This window comes from Podarcis filfolensis (assembly GCF_964270895.1).
Source record: "Podarcis filfolensis genome assembly, chromosome: 1".
Classification (NCBI taxonomy): Eukaryota; Metazoa; Chordata; class Lepidosauria; order Squamata; family Lacertidae; genus Podarcis; species Podarcis filfolensis.
In genome coordinates, this window is record NC_139604.1 from 84,606,514 (window position 1) to 84,625,677 (window position 19,164).

Sequence of the window (19,164 nt, forward strand, 5' to 3'; positions counted from 1 at the left end):
GCCGTGTGGATGGTTTGAGTTGTTTTATTTTATGTTTTGTATTTGATTGAAAACTTTGTATCTCAATAGTCTAAGTCAATATTTTGGATAGTGTGTTATCCACATGGTTTCTGTTGGCTAATATATGCAAGATAATTGACCATTTTGTTTATTTTGTTTCTAGTGAAATGAAATTTATTGTTTCTAGAACAAGAGATGGAGAAAGAGATTTTGCTATATTGCATTTTGTAGGCAACATTGGACTTCAGTCATCTTTGAGATCTCAACATCAGTCAGATTCTGGTAATAAATATCTGAGACAGACATCCCATTACCCTTCTGTGAAATATTCTGGAACAAAGGAGCTGCCTGTACTTACATGTAATCATGACTACTGAGACATATTTTTTTCTCTCTGTGGGATGTTCTGTTTCATAGAACTGCAGGCTTGAGGGTTGCAGTCACCATTGGGCCCTCCAGTGAGCATTTTAAAAGTTATTTTTACCACTGAACAGTATCTTTATAGCAGCTACTTTAATCTTTTTCTGCTGCTCCAGTCAACCACTCTTTGTTTTCTTACTTTTGATCGTTCTACTCTCAGACAAATTAAAAGGATACTGTGTCATTTTGCTCTAAAGTTTGTGGCAATCCAGGGTAGGGAGAAAGAGAGATGATACAAAGCTTGGTCTTGGGGATCAAGTGGGTATATTTAAAGCACAACTATGGGAACAAAGATTCTTGGAATAATGTGGTGTTCATATTTGTTGCCACTTTCATCCTTGAGGATGAGAGCTGCAAAATGTGTAAAGTTTTGATTTGTTCCATATCTCTTGGTGAAAACGGTTTGCCCTTAGCTTGGTTTGGCATCCCCCATCCCATATATACCAATATACAGGCAATCTTTCTGTGGGCCACTGGCAGAGGAAGAAGAGTGTGGGGGGAGCGCACTGCCCCCGGCAGTGCGATCCCGGTAGAGTGCCATTGCTGCTTCCCCCCCCCCCCCGCGCTGGGTGCCATGTCCTTGCAGGCGGTGTGCCCCGCCCCCGGGACGCGCGCCTGCCCACCCCCCGGTGCCGGAGCATGAGGCTCCGCCACTGCTGTGAGCTGTTCTTTGCCAGATTTGACCTGGGCAACTTTGTGTTGTTGTTGTTTTAAAAAATGGAACACGCAGGATGAAATGGTTAAATCTGCTATGATTAAATGGGCACAAGATGTTGGACATAACATTATGTTTGCTGACTGGGAACAGTTGTGGACCACTGGTATGAAATTTACGGCATGTAATGCCTTAAGAGAGAATATTATGAAAATGATATACAGGTGGTACATGACACCAGTCAAGCTTGCAAAAATATATCACTTGCCCGATAATAAATGCTGGAAATGTAAGGAAGTTGAAGGTACATTCTTTCACCTTTGGTGGACGTGCCCAAGGATTAAGGCTTTCTGGGAGATGATCTATAATGAAATGAAAAAGGTATTTAAATATACCTTCCTGAAGAAACCAGAGGCCTTTCTCCTGGGCATAGTCGGCCAATTGGTGCCAAAGAAGGATAGAACTTTCTTCATGTATGCAACAACAGCAGCAAGAATACTCATTGCAAAGTATTGGAAGACACAAGATTTACCCACCCTGGAAGAGTGGCAGATGAAGGTGATGGACTATATGGAATTGGCGGAAATGACTGGCAGAATCCGAGACCTGGGAGAAGAGTTGGTGGAAGAAGATTGGAAGAAATTTAAAGACTATTTGCAGAAATATTGTAAAATTAATGAATGTTAAAATGATGCTGGATTGAAAATAAGTGGCATTAGCAACAAAGTTAATAAGAATATGCAAAAATGAATTGATAATGGATGAAAATATATAGTTATAATATGTTAAGATATAGAGTTAAGATAAATGAAAGAGGGTAAGGATTTGCTGAATTGATTATGTAAATGGGAATACAAAAAGGGGAGGTGTGAGGAGGTCAAGGAAACAAGCAAATGAGTTTAAAGATATCAAAAAATGGATTTGTTTTTAATTTTTTCTTACCTATTTGTTTTTTGTATTTTTTATTTTTTCTTTTTTTCTTTTTCCTGTTCTATGTATTTTTGTATTTTTTCTTATTTCTTCCTTTTTATATGCTTTCTTTTTATTCTGTAAACCTTTGTTTTTTGTAAAATCTTAATAAATATTTTATATATATATATATAAAAATATGAGCTGGATAAACCACCAGCAACAACCAAGGATTTATATGAGATTACAAATAACTCATACAGAAAGGACTGACTGGCAGTAGCAGGGAATGCAGTTTACACTGAGATTGAAGAAGTGATGACCAGCGAGCAGAGTGTTGGGTTTAGAGGAGAATTTAAATTGTGGGCAAGGCCTAAATGCAATTCATAGCCTTGGGCTTTTTCAGCTTTAGAACTTCATAAAATAAGAATACCATGGGTTTAATTTTCAGGATTGCTACAAAAAACTATGAGGGTGTTGTATGTTCACTGAGCCATAGGAATAGTGTGAATTTAAAATCCTCAACCTTGTAGAACTAAGAGGTTTTTCCCCATCACAGAATCACTCTTTGGAGTTGATAATATCGCTGAACTCTCACTTCCAGGTATGAGTTTCCAAGCAAAACCATTGTAAGTTAGGCAGGGCTTGCCCATCTCAAATGGTTGGGGAAAAAATCAAATTCAAACTATGGAAGTGTAGTGGACAGAATATTTTTTTAAAATATGCATGCATGTTGGCATCTGTCTGTCTCGAAAGACAATGGAGTGTGCCTCCGGGGGTGAAGTCAAACTGCTGGAGAATCACAGTGCCTGCTGTGGCTGCAGAGACCAGTAACTTGTAAATGCTACCTCCTGCATTGCTTTTGCAGCACTTAAGTGACCTCCCCTGTGCAGTGTGTATGAAGGTTCACATGATGGGGAGTGGGGGGGGGGAGCTTTCCTGAGATAGTGCAGAAGCTGGTTATTACAGTACAGTTTATCTTTATTCACCAGCTTTCCTAAAAGCATGACTTATATCTTTCATTATTCATTTCTTACAAAAGCAAACTTACTCTCTTGCCTTATGCCCTGCTCGGTCTGCCTCAAAACCTGGGATTGCTGCAGTTTGTTGCCATCTTCTCCTCTCTTTGCATTGCTCTAGCAGCCACAGTCAGGATTTATTTCTCACACATGCCAGAGGTTTAGCATCTAGCATTTATGACATGGATCATGGCATACAGTGGAATATGGGTGCAGTCAAAATCCATATGCGCTTGGCTTTTCCTGAATAATGCAGATTTGATTCAATGGGAATTAGGATTAATACTGGATTTAAGTTTCTCATAGTTGGCTGGCAATAACCTAATCTTCTTAAGGGTTGCAGGCAGGCAACATTTCTCTGAATGTGTTTAACATTTTCAAAACCGATAAGAAATTGAAATTTGATACTGAGGGACTTCAACCCCAGAGCCATCAAAAATGCAGCACTTTACACTGCTGTCTTTAAGGCAGTCTTTTAATTTCCTTAATATATGACATTCACCTAGGTTCCAATACTAGGTTCCTAGTACGCACTTAACAGTAATATTTGTTCACTTTACTTTGTTGGAGCGTAGTGCCTGTGATGACTTTCAGAATCTGAATGGATTACATTTTTCAACTTGACAAAATGTAATCTTCAGATGCAGACAAATGCTTGCATCAGGGCAGTGAATGCCTGGATCTTAGTCGTTTTGCTTGGTGGTTTCTGTAGCTCCTGGGATTGTTAATGGCCCTTAGTACAGAAAGATGGTTCCGTGTGAATCTGTGTCTGGCATGCACACACAATGAGTGGAACAATTCAGTTCTACTCTCTTAGTTTTTCTAAAGTTTCTCAGTTTGGTCTTGATCCATCTGGTAATGGCTTGGAGACTGTGCCTAAGTCAACAGGGTCTGAGGGCTAGTGTGGAAAGCATCCTGGATTAAAGTTATTATTTTTAAAAGTTTACAAAATTTTGCTTCAGAAAATACAGTACCGTTCAGGATTTGATGCTCTATATGTATCATATGTACAAGACAAGTATTTTTGTGTGCATAATTCTACCTGTAACTAGTCAGACTTTTGGAGGAAAAGCTAATAATACACAGGCAGCTTGGACATTAGTGGACACTCGGTGTTTTAATTACATTCAAAACAGATTACTCCTCCACGAGGAAGGGTAGGAGAGGAACTGGACTACCACAATTATTTTAGCAAATAAATAAAGTAACAACTTGATTAAGATTTGAGAGCTACCAACTTCCAGTACGCTCCTGGTGTTAATCTGACTCGGTCTCTATACTGCCAGCATCCACTCCTTGTTTAATATGACCAGGAAAGTGCAAATTATGTCCAGTTGATTTGGATTCAAGCAGAGGTGCCCCAAGGAAAGCTTGGTCTGGGAAGAAAAAGCACATTTGGAGCTGTTGATTAAAGCAAAGGAAATCTAATCACATTGTTTCTTTCTCTTTTTTAATCCTGGTCCACAGAAATTAGTTGTGAGAAAAGATCGAGGGGGAAATAGGAAGATAACTGCAATTCCAGTGGAAGGAAAGGAAGTCATCACCAGGACACAAGGTTTGCCTATCTTAATTTACAGCAGTTGTCTTCAACTGGTCCGGACTTGAGACCCACCTCAGACACCCAACTTACAACATGGGACCAACTTTCACATTTTCATCAGGCCTGAAATCCTGTGTACAGAAAATAAATCTGCAGAACATCCATTTCCCTTAGGTAGCAGTTGTTCTTTGTTAGATGCTGTAGTTTTTGGGTGTTTATAGGTGGGCAGATTCTCCTACTCTGAAGCAAAACAAAAAGTATGTCCCTCTTTCATTTTGCAATGCCTTTCCATTTTATGTATTCGTTTCATTAATAACTAAATAAAAACTGGGTAGTTTTCTCTCCAAATTCACACTGAGATACTAAGGTTGTAGTCATGTGAACTTACTTGAGAGTAAGTTTTGTTAAAATGGGGGAGGGGGAGAGAAGCCACACCAAGACTTTCCCCACTCTATGCCCCACCCTTCTTCCCCCCATTGCAACTGCTAAGCCCTTTTTCACACACACACCCAAATTCTGAAGCACCCAGCTTCTCTTTTTCTTCAGCCTAGGCTCTCACTTTAACTCGTATTCCCACACTGCTTCCTTCCCTCTACTTTTCTGCCAACCCCTTGCCTAAAAAACCTTGCAAGGCTCCCTATGTGAAAAAGAGGCTCCTCTGAACATGTGCAGAGTGTCTTTCTCTCTCCCCCACCCCCGATCTTCTTGATATTCTCAATTTTTCTTCTCCATGCCCTCCCCCAGGATTCCCCTTTTGGCACACACTCACCATTTGCCTGTTTGGGGTTCTCCTTTCCCCAGTTCCTCCTTTGGTACATGCCCATTAGCCACCCCCCATGGTTTTATGTCCTTGGTACATCCCACTTTCCCTTTTCTCGCCCCTTCTCCCTCCCCATCTGGTAAACCCTACTTCCCACCCACCTTTAAAGACCTATGATTTAGAGGATTCAGTTTTATTTGTTCGAAGAGCTAGGCTGGATCTACACACATCAAAGAAGTGTTTCAGTTAGACATTTTGTAAATCTAAACAGGGAAAACAGATAGAGAAAAACGGGATTCCATAGTGCCATCTGGTGGCACAATACAATCGCATATACAATGCATATAAATCACTTTTTCTTTACCAATTTAGCTGAGTCATTAGTTAGCACTCACCAGGAGTAGTGTACTTGTGATTCTGACATGCTTTTGGGGCTGCAATCTTGACTGAGTAGAAAAATGTTTCAGTGATTAAAGTTCTGAGATCTGGTAACCTAGACATACATTTCCCATTTGGAAATTGATCAGGCATGTTCAGTGCGTATAATTCATAGCTGGATTTTATATTAATTTCACGGGATGCATTAGGATGTGAACAAGTCAATGCAGCGTAAGTAGTGCACATTTTTTTCCAGAAAGTGTCACCTAATCAATACCAAACAAATTAGAATTCAGCTTCCCCATTGATCCAGTAATAAATTATTATAATGAAAACCTTTCAGGAAAGAAAACATTTTTTTTGGACAAGTTTTAGACTCAAACTACAATACTATGTTGAATGAAGAAAAAGATGGATTACAAGCAAGATACCTGAAGATTCCACTACTGTTTTCTATTGGAACAATTGGTTAATAACTATGTGACACAGCAGATGCAGCATTTGTTGATTTTTGTTGCTGCTAATAGGCTGTAGGCAAAACGGATACAACATTGTATTGTGGAGCAGAGAATTGTGGAGTATTTTCAAAATAAATTGAGGATAGTTCTTGACGTACCTAGATGTTTCCATATTTATTTCGGATGACCAGAAACTGATAAAATATCTGGCAAAGCTATTATCATTAGCAGAACTTTCAGTTACTGGCTTAGGCTGCAATCCAGCATCTGCCCCTCTCCTCCTTACATCAGGCTGTGTGTGGTTTGGATTGAGCAGGGACACCCCTCCAATTGTGTCTGCCGGCCCTGCTCTCCTGCAGGACGTGTACGGAGATGGAAGGCCTGCTGATGGTATCCCTGTCAGTGGAATCTGGTGGAAAGTCATAACATGGGTCATTCCAGCAAAGGGGATGCCACCAGTGGGCCAGCCGGGGATCTGCTGGATTCTGAGCTGATCTCACAGCTAGTGTTGACCTGGAGATGGCACAATGATCAAGCCTGATCTGCTTCCCCCCACCTGCGGCTGCCTTGAGTGGCTGTGGATGCATTGGAGGCTCAGTTGCTTTGCAGAGTCTTAGTGGCAGCAGCAGCGAGTTAGGATTGCTCTGCCAAAGGGCTTTTACATTCAACTACTAGATTAGCTAAACTGTGTTTCTTGGAGCAAATTGGAGTCAAGTTGTCAAAAGGTTCAAATTGGCTCCAAAGTGTAGTTCATGAAGCTCAGCATTATGGCTTTTCTCTGGAGTTTCCTCGCTCTTTGAACCCTCTTGCAAGCAAACAGATTTTCAGTACTTGGGTTCGTAATGTCTGTTTTTATGTGCCAGCACAAGTAATAAGATAGCCACTTAGTATGCAGTGGTGGCTGGAGTCTCAGAAAAGAAAAACACTTGCAGAGGAGAAAAAGCAGTTTATTGAGTATTCAGGTGGGGTGCAAGGAAGCACAGGCCGGCGCCACACACACACACACACACACACACACACACACACACACTAAAACACACATCTGCAAGATGTTCTGCTCAGGGTAGTCAATCACAATACAATTATTATCATAAAGAAACTCCCCCACCCAATAAGTTTCTACTTTGTTTCTTACACCTGTGCAATAAGCCTATTTACTTCATAATTTCATTGTGCTTAAACAAGCAAATAGTTAGCAAATGACTACTTATTTTTGGCTTCTTTTCATGGCTGAACATGCTGACTATAACATCTATGGGTTAGAACAATGCTGAATATATGCCTTTTTGTTAGAAAAACAAAAATAACCCAAAGACCCGTTTTTGTTCTCCACCCACAATGATTAAATATAAATTTGAATTTGAAGCTTATTACTAATCCTGCTCTTAGAAATGCTTTAATTCATCCAAAGATGCAACAGGTGCCAACTGCAGGACTTTCCTTTTTCTTTTTGTAATGAAAATGCCTTATCACTTCAGACTCTGCCTTCGTGGCAGTGATTCTGCACAAGATGTACCTTATTATTCATTTTTGTACTGTTTACAAAATTCTCAAATTCACCTCTTGAGGTAAAAACTCCAGTTGGTCTGAACTGAAGAAAAATTGATTTTCTGCTGGCTCCTTGCAACAGTGTGACTCAGCAGTAGTGCAAAGGATTTGCCTTGGTAGCTTCGAAAGTTTCACCCAATCTCCTGCCATCTCAGTAGCATGATGAATAAGTAAGACATTATTGCTATTGTGACTATTTTTTTAAATTGTAATTGCTATTCCACATTTTGTTTTTTGTTGTGACCCATGGCTGAAACAATAACAAATGACTGGCTGATTGGCCTGTCTGGCTGAGGCTGATGGGAATTGAAGTCCAACATCTTTCCCAGGTTTGGTCGAAGGCCAATCATAGACAATTTTAGGATTATGTTCTGTGAACATTAGATTTGGGAGCTAGAAATATGTTTTTCTCCTGTTTCTATGTCTTTAGGTTTATTTTCTTACTAATTACACCTGACAAACAAGTGTGGAATTGAAGCAGAACTTTCAATATAAGAGATGCAGTCAGTGCTTAGTTTGTGGAAAACTTTTCTCTCTCTTGATAAAAACCCTTCTGCTTCCCACAGCAATGTAATGACAGATTTTGCTTAAGTTGCAATCATAATCCTGTTTGTAGCAGGCCATAGCTGACACCACAGGAAGTGTTATCATTATCACAGAGTGTGGAGATTTCATTGTTCTTTTACTCTGGGAAAAGGACCAGAGACAGGAGAATGAGAGGAAACTTGTTAACTTCTTAATTGCCTTTCTGGATATGATTTCAGTGGAGCAGGGTAAAGGGGGAGTATGGATTCCCTGCAACAAATCAGATATCGTACAGTTAATTTTTATTGAATAATCACATCTTCATAAAGCAGGTGGTTCTTAGTCATTTTTCTAAAACACATATTCCCTTTGGTTCAACAGTCCTTTCCTAAAGTTTGGAACCTCTTATCATCTTCACTTTTAATTTGTATACTGCCTTACTATCTTACAATACTCAAGGTAGTTTACAAGCTGAAAAAACAAATAATGTACACCTTATAACAATCTAATGTAATACAAAAATGTGATAATAAAACATAGCTTTAGAATAAACAACCTACATCAAATAAAGTAACATTCAACAATCATTAGAATAGTATTGAATAATAATATCAGCATATAAGAATTTAACAGAATTCCCCTCTTAACAATTACAATAAGTTATTTCTAAACTACAATCAATAAAACAGATGGCAAGCCACAGTGCATAAAATAATACAATACAAACTGAGAAGTAGGGACTAGAGGGCGGGGCAAGGCAGGTGAAAGAAGGCCTTGCCTGATGAAGTCTCTCCCCTCTTATCTATACCCTCAGCTTCTACCTCTCCTTCCCTGCCCAGTGAGCTGCTGGTGGAAGAACAGCTTGTTCTTTCCAAAGTTCTGAACTGTTTGTAGAGGTTTCTCTCTCTCTGCTTCCACCTTCCTTGGTTGTGCTTGTGTGGTGCTGTTGTTGGACAAGGGTCGCAGCCCATTAGCAGACGACTTGCTTTGCATGCAGAAGGTCCCAGGTTCCATTCCCAACATCTCCAAGACAGGCTAGGAGCGTCCCCTGTCTAAAACCTTGGGGAGCCACTGCCAATTAGTGTACACAATTCCGAGTTAGGGTTAGACGGTATAAGGCTGCTTCCTAATGTTTCCACCTCACAGTAAAGCAAACTGTGGCTTGCCATGAATGAGCCCTGTGTGCTGGTGCATGCTGCTTAAATTGCACCCACCCCACTCATCCCTGTCCCAAGCTAGCATTATGGGCAACCCAGCACTTAGGGTTTGTTTCGCTCCAAATAGTCGAGAGGAAGCCAAGAACAAACCCAAGGCTTCCTCTCATACTTTGGAGAGTAATAAACTATAAGCATTGGCTCCTATGTAATGTGAAGCCAGTACCCTTGGTTGTTCTTTGTAGCTGGCCATTGTAGATGACTAAACTTTCACATACAGTGGTACCTCTAGATACGATCGGGATCCGTTCCAGAGCCCCGTTCACATCTAGAAGCAAACGTAACCAGCGACAGCACGTCTGCACACGCGTGTGTCACTTTTCGCCACTTCTGCGCATGCGCGTGATGTCATTTTGAGCGTCTGCGCATGCGCAAGTGGCGAAACCCGGAAGTAACACACTCCGTTACTTCCGGGTTGCCGTGGAGCGCAACTTGAACGCGCTCAACTCGAAGTGTATTCAACCGGAGGTATGACTGTATACTGAACACAGTTCGGGGGAAGGAAGATTCTGTATAATTTACATCTAACTGGTACGTAAGTACCAATATTTATACCATAATAAATGTATATGTGATTAAATGCCTGAGGATATTTGTTTCTAGTTGCTACTTTAATTAAAATATGACATAACCAGGATGAGATAAGCATCTCAGTGGTTGCTTTTTACTCCCACCCCCTGGAGATACTTTAACTAGGAAATGTAGCATGATTGACAATTCTTGCAGACTTCAAAGACCCAACAATCAGGGGCTTCACAGGAATACTACATCTGTTTAAAGTAAAGTTGAAGGAAGGAGCTTTTTCACCCATCAAATTACTTCAGAAAACACCTTGTTTGACAGTGCCTAAGCTTGCTTTGCATATAAGCATTTCAATAGCAGGGACAGATTTATATTATGACACTGAGGCAGTGATCTAAGGGTAGAGGAGTGGAATGCAGGATGCAGGATTTCTCCCCGCCCCGCATTCCAAATTTATGTTAGACACCAGGCAAAAGGCTCCTGTCACCTATTTCTGAGTTGGGAGTTCCTGCAAAGGTTTTAGTTAAATTAGTTGTTTAAGAATTGTGGGTTCTCTAACATTATTTTATCTCCTGATAAAGACCTTTTAGACAAAAAAACCTGAAACGTAAATGCTTTCTCCTGCGTACATCTAGGGCAGTGGTTCCTAAACTCCCCCCATCCCTCTGCAACCACTTGAAAACTGCTGATGGTTTTGGCAGACCACTTAATGATTTCCCCCCCTGCCTTTCATAGCAGTTGTAATGTGCTGTGCTAGATGCTGTATGATCTTTAATTGTATTTTTATTGCTGCTTTTATTTCTTACATATTGTATTTTATTGCACGTTGAATTCAAATTCAGATACAACAAAACACAATATAAAAAATTAAAGGAACAATAAAAGTTAATTAAAAATCAATATGAATATTTAAAGCAATGGATGTGCCATTTCCTGTCTTCAATCACAAATCCACAGACCACCTGAATTACAGACTGAAGTTTGGGAACCCATGACCTAGGCTGTTTTTGTTCACTAATGATGCCTGAATGGCTTTCCTGCAATTGCTCGCAGAGGGCTTTTATTAGTTATCAGACAAACTGCTCCAGCAATGACCCAGAAACAAGTGGACAGAGCTGAACAGGCCTAAACTAAGTGCAGTTAGTTTATCAATCTTTGGAAAGATTAGATTTATGAAGACCTCAATATCAGTGTTCCTAAGTGAGTACAGTGATACCTCGGGTTAAGTACTTAATTCCGGAGGTCCGTTCTTAACATGAAACTGTTCTTAACCTGAAGCACCACTTTAGCTAATGGGGCCTCCTGCTGCCGCAGTGCCGCCCGCCGGAGCACGATTTCTGTTCTCATCCTGAAGCCAAGTTCTTAACCTGAAGCACTATTTCTGGGTTAGCGGAGTCTGTAACCTAAAGTGTATGTAACCTGAAGTGTATGTAACCCGAGGTACCACTGTACATGGTTGGCTTGGATATGCAGACGTAAGTTCAGTGCCTAACTTGGAGAAGAGTGTCTGATTTAGGACAAGCTCCTTCTCCTCAGCTTCACTGCCCTGTTGATAAAATAAAAATACTGCCTTCCTCCTGCACAGGGCTTTATAAACATAAGAGAAGGGTTGTAAATAGACTAGGTGTCCCGTTCCTCAGACTATGTGAATAATTGTCTCCTCCTGAATTGTTGCATACTTTTTCAACTCTTGAGGAACAAACTTTTTTTTGTCACAGGAAGACTAAGAAATCAAGAAGAGAGATGTTTTAATATAGAATGAGCAAAATTTATTGACTATCTGAAGAATTATTGTAAACAGTGAGAATAACCTAAATAGAACATAAAGGACGAGTAGTAAATAGTAAATAGATATGAACTGGATATGCAGGGGGGAAAGATATAACATAAGTAGCTGCAGAAAGGGGGGTGGGGGTTGATGATTGGATACCTTAATTGGATGTGTAAATTTAGATTTGTGATTCAACTGTAAAATGTGAAAACGAAAAATAAAATATGAAATAGGACTGGGGCATGTGTGTGTGTGGGGGGGGGGGGGTGACAGGAAGCTTGGATCCTTTCTGCCTGCCTCAGTTCTGATCATTCCCCAAACACAGCTTGCTATTTGCAGTGGTAGGAAAAGATTCAATTGAAGGTTTCTTCCTACTGTGAAAAGCAAGTGTGGAAGGGGTGGGTTGAAGACTGATGCCGACTGGAACCATGCTCTGAGGTAAGCATTGAACCTTTGTCCTCCCCAAGTCTATGGTCCCAATCCAGCTCAACTGCTGCAGCCAGCCGTTTGTTTGAGCCGTGCAACCAAAAATGCCATGTCTAGTTTTGCTCTCAGTATTTCTGAAAGGCATCCCTTTTCTCGTTTCATTCCCCTGCCCTGGAAACCCCTGATAATTGTAGTTCTGTGAGGAGGGGGGATGCTCAGGATCTCTGAGACTGCAGCACCCTCATCAAACTACAGTCCCTTAAAAAATGAATAATTGTATTTAAAAACAGGTGTGAGGGGAGTGTTATCTGTCTTGTCAGTGTTACAGTTATGCAGGCAAGTTATACAGCTTGGAGCCCACCAAACTTTGCAACCAGCTTGGTTCAGGGGGTGAAAGCATTTTCTGCAATCATGATTTGCAATGGAATAAGCTTGTAAATAAATAAGAGGGAGCACCCTGGCTCCTGCTCTTGCTAAGCTGTTTAGGCTTCATCTGAATAAATGTTTACTCTAGCCATATAAGTCTGGTGCTAATGAACCTGAATTCAAAATGCAAGGGATTCTGCTGAACGACTAATCCAAAGGGGCTCTAGAATCCTTCCTCTCAATAAATAAATAAAGCCCCATATATTAAAAAGTTTCTGGCCAAATAAATAACTGCTGTTTGTTCAAACAAGTGAAGCAGAATAGTAATAGCAGGCTTTTTTTGTTTTTTTAAAAAGTTGTGCTTGCTTTGTTAATGTATTTTAATAGGATTCTTCAATAAGATATGATGTAAAGCTCATGATAATTATTAATTCACTAGACAGTCAGACTGCTGCAAGAATAAAATGCACCCCTGTCTTCTGGCCTTCCTGATTGGCAAGGGCTAGATGTTACATTTGCTTTTAATGTTTCTTTTGCACTTGTCATAGTCAAAGGTTGCTGTTGTAGTTAGACCAGATTTTAGGGATGCAAGGTATTTGTATTTCTGAAAAGATGGAGCTTCTGCTTCTACTTAAACTAACAGACACATAGCCAGACACCTTTGGATCTGTAGAATATTTTTCTTTTATTAACTCTGACCCATGGTACACCAAAAGTTAAACGGGCATAGCAATCAAAGATCCTTCCTATGATGTCAGCAGAGGCATTGTTTCCCAAGAAATACAAATAAGGGTATACTTTTAGTAACATCAGCCAGGAAAATGGATATGTGAGACACCTAGAAATCAAAGCCATCAGAGCCCTATAACTTCCAAAGTCCTCCTAGAGAAGAGTAAAAGAGCTATGTGTGCAGAATCAATCCCCATGCTCTCCAGTTAAAAGCTATTGGATGGCTTACCTTAGATTTTGTGGATCCCCTTTTAGAGAGAGAAAAAAACGTGTATCCAGACTTATTCCAATTTCAAAAAGTAAAATATAACAAGATAATACTGAAAAAGTTTCCAAAGAACATAAGTTTAGGTGTATAATGCCATCTTTTTAAAGTAGTGTTACCTGGTTTCTGAAATGCAGCCAGCATCTGAGGCCTTTCTTTGGGTTTCCTGTCCATGAGAGGTCTGGATGGTGTCAACATGAGAGCAGGCCTTTTTTTCTGGTTGCTCCCCATTTGTGGAATGCTCTCTCCAAGGAGGCTCATCTTTCACATATCTTTAGGCACCAGTTGAAAACATTCCTCTATAACCAGGCCTTTGGTTGATTAAACAATCTATGACCTTTTAAATGTATTTGTGGCAGGAGATTGTTGGGTTTTGTTTTGTTTTGTTTATTTGTTTTGCTATTATTTATGTGTTTTCTCTTTTCACTTTCAGAGGTCATCAATTTTTTTATATTTTTATGCTGTAAAGTGCCCGGTGATCATCAGATGAAGTGCAGCATATAAATTTAAATAATAATAAATTGATACTAGGGTGATGAATTTTCCACACTGCAGTCTTTCTGCAGTAGTCCATTGAAATATTTAAACATTTCCAGCTGTTGCTGTTATAATGCACTTTCCACCTCCTATATCAGAAGTCAGTTGTCTTATGGCTGCATTTATAAAAAGGTATTTTTGGCAGTTGTTAGCCCTTAATGTTCTTCCACATTTTAATTATAAATGTGTGTATATTAAAATAACATTATTATATATCAATCTGAAAGTGTAGCACTCACTCTTTCTCTCATCCAACTTTTGTATCAAAGGTCTGGCTCTCTCCTTTATTAACAATAGCTCTTTAAAAATGAAGTCTTTCTAATTGCATTTTTGCTTCTGCTGTTGTAGCGATTCCAAACTCTTCCCAAGGTGACTGCCTCTCTTTCCTGCGGTGCAGATTAGGTATTAATGTGGTTTGCTAAATAACTACAGGCTGAGTTACTAAAGGCATTTTTATTTTATAGTATAAAATCAGCTATTTTTTTCATAGCCATTAATTTCATTTTAATAATTGACTGGCTTGCAAATTACGTAAACCTTTCCTTAAAGTGCCCAGCAGTCCTTTCTTTGTATGGAGCTTTACAAAAATTATCTATTAATTTTCCATTTAACCTCTCTACTACAGAGGGGATAGTACTAGAGTCTATTGTCTGTGTATTCAGAAGTAAATCTCAATGAGTCCAATGGAGCTAAGTAAGTCCAGGATTGAAATATGAATAAATCTCATCCATTCCTCAAACCTACAGCAGAAGCATGGTTGCCTGGACTAGGGCTTCTAAATTTCACCAGTTCCTACATATCTGCTCTTGAATTTATTTATTTTTGGGGGAAGGGGTCAGCAAAATAGTCAAGTGGCGCACTTAAGAAAGCAAGTGTTAGGATTTTCATTTTTCCCAAATTCTGTCTTATTTCACTCGGCTTTTAATTTGAGAGCGTTCTAGAGAATGAGTAGAAAACCTGCACAATCAGCTACTGTATTGACCTGAATATAAGCCTCACTTTCCCCCCAAATTCCAACCATGAAAAGTTAAAGTGCAGCTTATATTCACGACCTTATAGTATGCAGCCAGGAGTGCGGGGAAGCAGTGCCTGCCCCACGTGTAGTCCCCCGTCCTCTCCCCCAAGGCCAGGAAAGGGGAGACTGAGGAAGGAAAAAGGCTATCGGCCATGCAGCGCAGCTCCCCCCCCCCCCGCTCAGTATGCAGCCAGGAGCAGCAAGGAATGGAGTGGCTTAAATGTTGAATGGTCACTTTAAAATGTGAAGGTTCATTATTGCTTCACAAGTTGTGTATGTCTTTAAGGGCCAGGGCCAAGGCAAATAACGAGACTCAGTCTTACAGCTGTGAAACATAGCAGGTGCTGCTGAGTTGTGTTAATCAAGCTGTGTCAGCAATTGGGTATAGTATATAAGGAGCAGCACCTAGCTCTCCCATTACCCTAGGGGATGGGTTGGTGGTTGGGTCTGGTTTGTTGTTGATGTATTTAGTGTATAAGGAGTTTTTGTTTTTGTTATTAAAACCTTGTTTAAGTTATTTTTGAGTCCCTTTTTAATGCATGGTCTCCCCAGCAAGCTCTCTGCAGCGCTGCTAAACTGCAAATAGCCAACATTATATTGGGGTATTTTTTCTTTCTCTCTATCTCCCCCCCCCCCAATTTTAAAGGTGCAGCTTATATTTGGGTGCGGCTTATATTTGGGCCAATATAGTATATCACGTGAACTATTTGTTGCTTGTTTGTACCACTTCAGATAGCATTGGGGGAATCAGATGTTTGACTGTTCATCCATACTATATATATTTTAAAAAGTTTTTGCAGAAGTAGAAAAAGTTTCTACTCTAGCTTTCTTCCTTGCATGCTAGTTTTGTATACAGCATCAATTTTTAAATGGGCAGGCATTTGAGAGGGCTGTCTCCACTGGTAATCTGAAGTGATCCAGTCATCATCTGAGGCTGCTGTTCATGTGTTGCAGCTCTCAGAAAGGTTACAGTCTTGTTGATAGTTCAGCTGTCAGAGGAGTCAGGACCTCCAAATCATTATGAACCTGACTTCTAACACTGAAAAGTCATGTCCAAAACACTTGAAATATAAAGTTAGAAGGGTTTGGTTAGGGTACTCTGGTTTAAAAGTTATGGAAGCATAAAATTCACCCGTTATTTGGGGGAGGGGGTTGATTTAAATCATGATATCTTACAGGTACAGCATTCCATGGGGTTTTCTTTCTTTCTGGCTTCTCTTAAAAAAATGAAAATATATGTCTTCACACACTCTTAGTAAAATAAACACATGTGCAGGGCTTCACAAATGATCCAGTGCAGGAAAAATATGGAATATAGTCCAGTGCAGAAAAAATACGGAATATGAAGCTGTCCATATCTTTGATTTCTTCCTGTACAGTTAAAAGAAATAGGTTCTGATTCATGTAACCTTTTAACACTCAGTACCAGAGTGGTTATAAAAGAGACAGAGAGGAATACACATGGGCAGTCAGTTTGCTACATTCTTTGAAGCTGCATTGAAATTTCTCAGTGGCACAGCTCTAACAGCACAATTGTGAGAAAACTGAGCAGAAGTTTAGTAGTCTGCAAGTGGCTTCTGCCAGCTTCTGTACAAAGATTTACCAGACTCTATTAGTGAGTGAACAGAAGGGTTATCAGAGACTTCTCAGGTCTAAAATGTCACTAGGGAGTCCCTCCATGTATTTGAGGAGAAATGTGACATTAGTGAGACATTCGTCTGTCAGGAATGATCTGAGAGTGTGTCTCTCAGTTTCTCCTGGCTCCAGAAACTTTCCTGCCCCCCACCCCCTTGGGCACAGCAGTGAGAGATTTAGAGATCATCAAATGTTTTTTTCCATCTTGCTGTGAACCATTCTGTTTAGTGAAGAGGATGAATGACCAAGTTGCAGTGGCAGCAGAAGCCATCAGTCTTGCTAAATAATAATTCGCAGAGGCGCTGTGTTTAAGATTTATTTGCAAGGTCTGCTTCTTATCCAGAAGGGAAATGCAACAGTTGTAAAGCCTGCAAATGAAAGAATGAGAGGAAGGGGGAAATGTGCATTTAAGAGGCCTGGTTGTTTCATCCAGGGAGACAAAGGGGGGTGGTAGAAGAAAGGAAAAGTGGGAGAGACAAGATGAGCCCAGGTTTATAGAAGAGGCTCCTAGCTAGGTTTAAGCAAATAGTGTGGGAAGGCATGTGTCATTGGAATGTGATTGAACTGATCGTAGTACCCTAAAACCTGCTGCCCCCTAAGGTGGACGGAACCCCTCAAAATCAGACTGCTGTTTGTGCGTTCTACGTGGGGCTACCTTTGAAGGTGACCGGGAAACTACAACTAATCCAGAATGCGGCAGCTAGACTGGTGACTGGGGGCGGCCGCCGAGACCACATAACACCGGTCTTGAAAGACCTACATTGGCTCCCAGTACATTTCCAAGCACAATTCAAAGTGTTGGTGTTGACCTTTAAAGCCCTAGACAGCCTCGGCCCAGTATACCTGAAGGAGCGTCTCCACCCCCATCGTTCTGCCCGGACGCTGAGGTCCAGCGCCGAGGGCCTTCTGGCGGTTCCCTCATTGCGAGAAGCAAAGCTACAGGGAACCAGGCAGAGGGCCTTCTCGGTAGTGGCGCCCGCCCTGTGGAACGCCCTTCCAGCAGATGTCAAAGCAATAAACAACTACCTGACATTCAGAAGACATCTGAAGGCAGCCCTGTTCAGGGAAGTTTTTAATGTGTGACATTTTAATGTATTTTTAATCCTTGTTGGAAGCCGCCCAGAGTGGCTGGAGAAACCCAGCCAGATGGGCGGGGTACAAATTGTTGTTGTTGTTGTTGTTGTTGTTGTTGTTGTTGTTGTTGTTGTTGTTTATATTCAATGATGCAGCCATTGCTCCCCCTGCTCTACAAGTTGTTTATCTGGTTTTGGCAGTGGTGTGGCTGTAGGAGCCGAGCTTCCCCTTGGCTCTTGACTATTGGCAGCAGGTGGGCAAAACAACACCTGCACACAACAGGATCAGTGGTGTTTTGGTGGATAGTTAACTGCCTTCACCTGATGCTGGCAAAGCCATTCTCTGTTACTTGCACCCTCCCCCGATTATCAGCTTACCCAATGGAGACTGCATAGCTGGGTGCTCCCTGCTTAGAGCTCCAAAAATACAGGGCATTTCGTTTTGAGGATTTAAGATGGCAGCTCCCTGTCCCTCTCAATTTGAGTAGGTTGGAGGTGGTGGGTAGGCAGGTGAGTGTTCAATTACATTTTGCAATCTGGCATCTACTTCAAGTGGCTCAGTGTGGCCAGACCTGGAACAGGCTTATGAGTGTTTACCTTTTGGGTGCGTTTACCAAGCTGTTTCATGACATGCTTCATTGCATACAGTAATGGCAAATTATTGTTGGAGAATAATGGCATCAGGTTATTGACAAGTAAGTAGCCCTGTCCACCTGTTATAATAGCCCATGAGAAGTGGGATCCTGCTGGCTGGATCCTGTTCCCCCATCCCTGTATTCATGCGTAACCCCCTTTTCAAGAAGGTCTAGGCATTGTGAGGGTGAGAAAAGTATACAAGGCCATATTCTTTATTCTGGACTTCCTGTACCCAAATACTCTAGCTGCCGCACCATCTTAATTTCCTCCCTAAGAACACTTTTTCACAATCACTTTTATGTCATTGAAATAGCTAGCATAAACTTGCAGCTAACTGCTGAAACCATTTCTAGTTTTTCAAGCTTTTTAGTACAGCTTTTCACTGACAATGGAAATTAGAAATTGGAAACAAGGTCAATGGTCTTGCATATTTGTTTCTTTCATTCAGCTGTGTATGAAAAGCATTGGCTCCTTTTGCAGAAGTAACAGATTCACCAGCAATTTTTCATTCACAGTTTATTGTTCAATCCATAGGCCATGCCAAATCGCTTGCTATTTGGGAAACCAAATGAGGAAGAATGCACACAGCTCTTTTTACATGTACAGATACAAATATAATTCAGCCTGTGGGTAGAAAAGTTCAGAAGTGAAAAACAAACTGTATAAGATCTCCTTTACATGCTGAAAGCCAAATATGCCCAGAGGAGTTATCTTTAATACAAACAGAGGATGCCAATAGCTTAGATTTGGACATTGGAACAAT

At 40.7% G+C, this 19,164-nt stretch overlaps 1 protein-coding gene across 7 annotated transcripts in view; it reads left to right on the forward strand.

Moving 5' to 3' along the window:
• TSPAN18 (tetraspanin 18) overlaps positions 1–19,164 on the forward strand; it is a 174,391-nt gene that overhangs the window by 39,693 nt on the left and 115,534 nt on the right. For 4 of the 7 annotated variants that reach the window (XM_083602912.1, XM_083602916.1, XM_083602917.1 and 1 more), the window contains exon 2: positions 4,471–4,558. The exons of 2 other annotated variants lie outside the window; for them this stretch is intronic. The gene's annotated coding sequence lies outside the window, so the exon portion shown is untranslated. Of the gene's footprint in view, positions 1–4,470; positions 4,718–19,164 lie in introns of all 7 variants that reach the window. One more of the 7 variants, XM_083602914.1, reaches the window with a different exon arrangement.